General features: G+C 36.7%; 1 protein-coding gene across 5 annotated transcripts in view; it reads right to left on the bottom strand.

The window, feature by feature from the left end:
• The window catches only part of ERC2 (ELKS/RAB6-interacting/CAST family member 2), a 782,253-nt gene that overhangs the window by 520,994 nt on the left and 252,591 nt on the right, over window positions 1-8,668 (bottom strand). The window lies entirely within an intron of this gene.

Below are 8,668 nucleotides of genomic sequence, written 5' to 3'. Positions count from 1 at the left end.
GATAAAAAAAAAAAATTTAAGGGTTTGTAATGAAAAGAGCTCCAAGCATCAAAACAGGTTCTCCTTTTGCTTAGGTAATTTTGTGGCCTTAGCTTAGAGTTCCTGATAGATACTCAAGGTCTTTATGCAGTTGGTCTGCCAGCAACCAACATTCTCTAGTTTAAATCTTCTATGAATCAACCCAAATGAACAAAAAGAAGACAAACAATTCTTAAACTTTTTCATCATTTTTAATGATGTTGCCCTCATTTATCTCTTGTTTACATCTATATTCCTGTGTCACCTAGCACCATACCTGATACATAGTGGGTACTTTGCAAATTATCTACTAGAGATCCAACAAAGGACACAAAAATGTTGCTACACACCTAATTTCCTATCTTTCTTTATACACACACACACAGAGAAACAAATGTGATATATAACATCATTCTTCATTTTGTCCATTTTTTCATGTTGGTTGTAATTCCCATGGACTTCAGACCACTAATTCACCCATGTTCTGGTTCTGGCTCTTTCTATCTTTTTAAATTCATGTATGCATACAAGAACTGGGGTACAGGCCTGAGGTGCAGAAGTGAAAAGATTCACCAGAGACAGAGTGGGAAGCAGAAAGGTAGATCTACTGAAATACACTGCTGAGAGGAGCAGCGGTGAAACAAGAGAGTCTACTGTGCCATGTGCATCAGCTCCCCAGTGGGCATAGAACTCAGGCCACAGCAGAGTTAGCATGAGAATGCTGAGACTTAACCCTTACACCACCAGGGAGACCTTATGTTCTGGCTCTTTCTCTTAAAAACATATGCATGCACAGGAAAGAAAAAACATGGTAAAATTTTCCAGATGATATCTTTAAAATGAGTGCACTTCTTTTCTCACATGTGTATTTGGTCTTTGAAGTAGAGTGAGGTTGAATTGTGGCTAAGTCTTAAGGTCCAGATATCTGGAAATTCTAAAAGTTCTCCTGCTCTGGTATTCTCTTCCTCCTGTTCTCAGAGGAGGTATCAAAGGTGGTCATCACAACAGAGGGCTGACCCTTCTGACACTAACTTTGCTGGCACTGAGTTACAGGGCCACACTACCAAAATGAGGGTTTTGGTCTTCTCTTTTCTTTTACACTTGGCCAATTCTTAAATAACAGAACTTATAATGTGTCCAGCTTCACATTAACAAATCCAGTATGTTAGGGGTCAAAGAGCATTCCTTTATAATGATACCGTGGTATTAAATCATGTACATTTGAAATTTTTTTAATAAAAAAAAAAACACACACTAAGAAATTTTACCACTTCAGATAAATGCTTGAAATGCCTGGGTTAAGATAATTCTCATGTCCACAACTATTGTCTACTTCAAGTTGTATTCTCACTATCTCTTTTGCTCTTTCTCCCTCTCCCTCCCTTCTTCATTGCTCCATAAAACAAGAGTGGGTATATGTTTTTTATGAAATATCTGCATTTAATTTTTAAAAAGAAAAAAGTTGCTATGAAAATGTGTAAAAGATTCTTGCAGGAGCCCTGCAATTTAACTTTCACTCTTTATATTATGTTTTGATGTGTAAATATACACATAGAGAAACCCAACCACCACAGCAAATGTCAGCCTTTTTCCAGAGCAGCAAAGGTAAGTGCTACAAATCTGGTCCAGTGTCAGGAGCACATAATCACAATGTAAACCAGTTATTTCCAAATGGTGTCCTCCAAAAGGGAAAAATGAATAGAAGTACTTAATAAATTCTGTTTTCCATAAAATTCATACAGAAAGAAAAGAAAGAAAGAATGTGAGCTCGGAGGTCAGTGAGAGTTTTGTTGGATTTCCCTCCTCCTAAATTCTGTCATCTCCTTTTTAAAGTGGCGAGTCAGCTCCCCACAGACATGACAGAAATACATTCCTTTTCTTCTGCAAAGTAAGTAATACTAGTGGTTGTGCATCTTCTCATAGATGATGGACTAATCGGATATTGCCACTTCCAGTTGCAGCTTCATACAGTATAGACAATGCCTTTTTCACACAGAAGTATAACAAGACAAAACACTAACAAAGTGTTTCTTTGCTCTTAGAGAATAGAAGAGGCTCTGACTCCATATCTCTATATCCCAAAACAATGGATGCAGATTATGAAGTTATTTAAAGTAGAAATTAAAATGATTCTGTTATCTTAATTATATGCTTACCCACACAGGTCAAATAATATCCTAAAGAGCTCAAATAGGAGAGCCAAATTCTTTTGTTCCACTAGAAAAATAAGTTGCTCAAAATAAGTTGACAATGGGCTAAGGCTTGGAAAGTTTTTGATTAAAAAGGGATTTTTGTTGGAACACTTATAATGAGATTTGAGCTGTAGTAACAATATAAAATTGAAAGCAGAATTACATACAAAATGAGTACTGTAAAATATCATTATTTGGGTACAATGGAAAATAAGGTGTTTGTGGTTTTACTCTATAAATTCTGTGTTGTCTGCTCATATGTACTCCTTCTTGGCTGTCCTCTAAGCAGCAGCCAAGCTGATGTCTAAGCCCTTCCCCACCAGCGTTCCTTTGTGGTGGGGGAACCCACACAATCCACATCTCCTAGACTCCACTTTTTCCCTCCAGTTTATTGGCTTTTCAGGACTAATTCATGTCCACGCATCACACTGGTGTTCAGTTACAGGGCAGACAATGAATTTTCCTAATCCATTTAGTGTGTTGACAGAGCTGTGTTCACAATTTATAGAATTTCCTTTTAGACATCTACCTATTTCACAGTTCATTAAGATTCTAACTGAACACCTGTGTTTATGAAGTCAGAAGCAATTTTATTCTAACAAGGTATTAAACAAGACCCTCTCTGAAAGCCAGGACAACAATCACAACAAAGGTACTAGACTCTTGACCTCTGGAACAAAATAATGTCTGTCGTTCCTTGTCTTATGCTTATATAGGCCAGAAATTGCTATGAACTGTGGCAAACAACCATGACACGTTTTCATTCCTCCCCCACAAGGTTTTTGTGTTTTACCTTAACAAAGAAAGAGCAGGGAGCTGCCTGGCAAAGTTCTAAAATTGATCAAACAGCTAAAAATCTCAGAAAGTAATGTGTGACCTCTTTAAAGAATGCCTTCACTAGCTGGAGACAAGGACATTTTCAGCATCCGGGGACCCACAAAGTGTACCCCTGGCTCATTTTTACGTGACCCCAAAGTTTTCACATCATTAATAAAGAGAGAATCAAAACAAAGACCGCAGACATTAGGTGAGGGAAAAGTGTGGAGTTTGGCACTGCCATCATACATACCCTCAAAATGGAAAAAGAAAAGAATAAAATGCATATAGCAGAGGTGGCGACCCCTATAATGATTGTGGTTCCCAACATTTTTTTTCTAGGTCATAAACCATTTTGCAGACCTCCCAATTGTGGCCACCAAGATAGTTATGGCTTTGCAGGTTTATGTCTTTTTCTTGCAGTTAAGAGTGTTATCAATAAAAATTTCAAATGATGCCTTTTCCAGTCAAATAAAAACATTTTAAAATGTGAAGCCAAATGACGATATTACAGTAAAAAAAAAAAAATACAAGTGACACCAACATTGTGTTTTGTGTATTTTTTCCCAAAAATCCCACATATTATTAATCTTCAAACACTCCCTGCAACTTGAAAGTAAGACAATGCACCATGATAAGGCATGAGGGTAATTTGACAATGCGTAAAGCTAGTTTCGTCTTAGACTACTTTTTTTAAAAAAAAACTTTTAATTGCAATGATTAAAGAAGTACATTAAACAAAAGCCTAGCTCAAGGAGGATATTTCAAATAGTATTCTTTGAAGGTTGCACTGAAGTGATTAAAAAGAAGTTTATTACTTGCCAGTCAGCCACGGCAGGAGGTAGAAAGAAAAACCAAATCTACTGTTTACAAAAGTAAAGGAGTACTTTTTGTCAATCCCACCGTCTATAGAGTAGCAAATATTATTCTCTTTCTGTATAGTGGCAAATATTTCCACCATTTTTTAAAAACTCTTTTACTCAAAATGTGTGGATTCAGAGAAAAAGAGAGGTTCCTTAAGTATCTGGAATAGTTTGCAAAGCCCCGTGCGAAAGGCATTTAGTCCCACAGTCCCAGGAGACCAGAAAACATTCAAGTCCTTGAATGGCGACCTTTATGCCCAAGAGTTGCAGCTTCGCCAAAATTGTGGGACAGAAAGCCCAACTTCATGCAAATAAACCAAGAAACAAGAGCTCAAGAAAGTAGTTCTTTTCTTCCTTTAACAACATTTTCATTGTCAAAAGTTTGGGTTTTATAATTCATCTTGAAAACTGACAGCCCAAGTCCGCTTTCTGGTTGTGTTATCACACTGAGTCATCCATGACTCAGACCGAAAAATGCCAGGGTTCATAAAACACCTCCTCCTCCACTAGCACCTTATACAACCTCCCTGAAGAAATGAGCATCACCACTTCTGTTAAAAAATGCACTAAATTTTTTACATTAAAATGTACCAGAGGGTTGGGGAAAGGAAAGGGAGGACACTAGGTGGAGGACTGTGGGTGTTCAGTGGTGGGTGTGGTGTGGTAACCTACATCTGAAGAGGTGGGGTGGGAGCCTGAGTTATATGCAGTGTTGTAAATCAATGTCATCACTATAAAAAACAAATAAAATAATGTACATGTATATATCACAGACCATTTAAAAATTGCCAGTCTCTAGCAGAGAAAACATAGTCAGAAACTAATGTCCATTTTTTTATTTTTTGTAAAGCATGACTACATGTATGAAGACATGTGAAGACATGTATAGACATATAAAGTATATATGTAACACCCATATCAATGGATCTCTTCCATTTTGAACTCTCTCCCTCCCCTTTACCTACTCAGATCTACGGACAGCTTTCAAGTTTTACCTTTTTCAGGACAGAATTTCTTTAACAAGAAATTCTTGTAAATGCTTTAGGGCATCTGTACACTGCTGAAATTATATATATGGTTATGTGTATATATGAGTGTATGTACTGACCTGAATTGGGGGCGGGGGTGGCAGTAAATCTACAGATTAGATGAAATCACCATCTGTATGACTACATCTAAAAAACAAAAGCTAAGTATCACAGACCCCTACTATGGAGCTGTCACTAACTGAATCTGCATGGGTTGCCCTCTGCAAAACTCCCACATGCTTTGTTAATTAACAGATTGTCAAGTGTTTACTCTCAGAGAAGTAGAACTCTTCCCTGATCTGTTTGGAACAGAAATGAGTATTAAAGCCAGCATTTAGAACACTGTCATGGAATACATCTTCCAGAAAACATGCAATAGAATTGTCATCACTGGCAATTTGGAAATCATTCTGGGATTGGAAAAAGTGTGCTGGCCAGAAATCAGGAAGAAATTTCTTCATTTGGATACAGAGCAAAATAGGTGGCACCTTCACAACACCCTCATGTCTCTGTCATTCTGAGACATTAAAAAAAAAAAAGGACTCAATCGAATAATAACATAAAAGCCTGATATTGAGAAACATAGAAACATAGAGATGACATATTCAAAGAAGACTCATGAAATATTAGAAGAGAGTGGATGATGAGAAGTGAAGTATGAGATTCTCCAAATCTTCCTGATATGCAATAGTAATAATAACAGCAATGATGAAAATCAACAGAATTTATATTTAAAACCATTTATAAAGTCAAAGCATTTTGCTCATAGGTACATCAGAATGGCACAATGGCCATGTTATATAAAGCCAAACATGGTGACCCAGAGAAGTTCATGTCTTGTTCAATCAGTTATTAAATGGGGAGTAGAAAGCAGAGACATGTCCACAAATCTCTGATTTTTAAATGCTCTATTTTTTATACAACATTTTACTTCAATGCACAAAATCACTGACTTTTCTTTTTCCTAATTTCCAGATACATTAGTAATTGTTCATTGAAATCCAGAAAAACCCAGTTCCTATATAAAAAGTGCCCTCTATTATCTCTACTGCCATGGGATTAACGTGACAGTAGATGGGGTTGAGCTGGTACACAGGCAACATCAAGGGAAGAAGCAAAATAAGAAACTTGGCCTTGAGGTGCTTTGAAGCTATTTTAAAAAGTAAAATATTATGTTAAGAGCTATGTGGTGTTTCTCTGTATATGTGTAATTATTATTACATTGATTTATTGCACATATGTCAAAGAGCTCTGGGCATTTGTACAAGTTAAAACAAACTAACCTAGGAGCCAAGCCACACAGCCACAAACCCAGACAATTTGCCTCCCACCCCTCGTCCCACCCTTTATCCTGCCACCTCCCAAACACAAATCCCCTGGTAGCAAAAGTCTTCCTCCTTGAGATGGACCATTAAGTGAGTGGCATGTGCCCTTTATACTATATTCTAAAAAGTAACAAAAAGCAGGATGATTGCATAGAGGAACCACCAGGACTCTTCCTATTTTAGCATCTTAATGTTTTAGCAAGAGCTTTCAGGAATGGTTCAGAAATTAAATTGGAAGGAGTTAATACATGCACCCTTCTCTGAGGAAAGGCACCATAGCTTTCATACGAATTTTAATCAAGGTCTCATATGAATTTAAATCCAGGTCTTTCATTGTAAGATATAATGAAACATAACTTATCTCATCTACTGAATACTTGCCTCTAGCCCAGTGTAAGTTAGGTGGGGAGATTCTTATTTCCCTGTTTTTCCAAGAAGCAGGAAAATCACTTTAATGTATTTTATACTGCTGCCAAAAATAATTTGCCTATGATCCAACAATTGGAGCTAATTTCAACCAGAAATGTTCTCTCTATAAGATAGACATCATTTGGTAACTTTCTCCACTTTCATTTACAAAGATTCTAAAAGGAGAAAAAAAAAGGCAAAAGAAATTTCCTGGATGTTTCCAGCTGATAAAATCATTCATCTCATACTTCCAACTTCAAAGCAGAAAACTGAAAAAGCATCTCACTTTTTCTGCATATGAAGAATTCCCCTATAGTAATTTTATCTACTTCAAAGTGCCATCTCTTTTATTGGGTCGCTTTAATTATTAAAGGTAAGACGGAAGCTATCCACATGACATCACCACCGTCTTTTTCATGAAATATGTATATATCTAATTTGGACTACATTTACTTGGAGAGGTAAAATACTGGGGACTGATTAAAAAGAGAAAAGGGGCCAGAGAATCTAGCACTCATCCATGACATGCAGCAAGAGAAGGGAATAAGCCTTTCTGAGTTGAGTTCTCCTATTCTTTCCTCCTGGAGAGGAATCAACAAGAAGTCCAAAAACCTGTTTGGACAATACCTCAGCATACTGCTTGCTTCTAAAATTTCCTCCTACCCAAGACACACCAACACCATTGCATTATCTTTATTAGTAATGCTGTTGTTAACTATGGGTACACTCAGCTGTTTTGTGAATGAACCACTACAAAGAAAAAAATGGTGCTTACATCTGGCTGACTCCAGATGTAAAACTGTCAGAAAGAGGACAAGCCAGGCATTCCAATTCCCGCTCTACCCTCTTCCCACAAAATCACAATGTCGTGGGTTGGCAGACATTTTAAAAAGGCCCAGAGTGTAAATATTTTCAGCTTTGTAGATCAGATGGTCTCTGACACTGATGAATTCTGCTGTTGTAGCATGAAAGAAGCCAAAGACAACACAGAGGTGGAGGGGTATGGCTGTGTCCTACCTAATAAAACTTTATTTAAAAAATAGGCAGAAGGACTATGGTGATGGCACACGGGTGACTTGGTGATGGAAAACCTGAGGGGATTACAATTAAGATTAAAAAAAATGTACAAAATGATGTAAAAATAATCTGTTATAAAATTTAAAAAAGTTATAAAAAAATAGGATGGGCTTGTGCCAGAAATCACAGTTTTCCTTTCCTATTCAACTACTGCTAGATGGTAGAAATGTCTGATAACTATACTGACTGATATACTACTCACTACCTATCTGTGACTATGAAATAATTAAAACAGAGCTAGTATGGCTAAAAAAGCCATATTTCAAATTTTACTGAATTTTAGTGAAGTGAAATTTGAAGAGCCACATGTGGTTAGTGACTACAGTGTTGGCCAGCAAGTCCTACATTCTATTCCTGTTGCCTCCTCAAAAGAGATACAAGCCATAGTATATATTTTTGCCTCAAAAAAAGTCCATGCCCTACACTCACAGTGGTACTATACAATTGAGAATGATCTTTCTTTACTGTGAAATATCTGCATAACTAAAACCAAAATAATCATTTTGGCTTAAAGTAATTAAATAATTGCTTATTGGCCAATGTCAAGTGCCAAGGTATTGAGTCAGGCCCATGCCACCTACCTATCCAACCACAAAATTGTTTCTTCTCTTCTTTAGACACTATCTTCCCCCTAAGAATGCAAATCTACTCAATTCCTAAGGAATATTAAACTTCCCAAAAGACCCCAACTAAACACGTGCAATTACATGGCTCAAAATGCATCTTGATTAAATAGTCTTCCCCTAAAATAATCCACAAAATCCACTGTCACAACACAAAAATATGGAGATTCACCTCCCTTTTTTCCTACTACCCATATGTAATAATTTATTTTCTGGTAATAGTTTTATTTATATAACTAGCCTATGCTTTGCATTTCTTAGAGGCCCCAATGATATAATCCAATAAGGAAACGCAAGGAAATAGAACCATTTTTTTTT

This window comes from Condylura cristata, unplaced genomic scaffold, assembly GCF_000260355.1.
Source record: "Condylura cristata isolate star-nosed mole 26May11 unplaced genomic scaffold, ConCri1.0 scaffold00004, whole genome shotgun sequence".
Lineage (NCBI taxonomy): Eukaryota > Metazoa > Chordata > Mammalia > Eulipotyphla > Talpidae > Condylura > Condylura cristata.
This window is presented reverse-complemented; position numbering and strand designations above follow the sequence as displayed.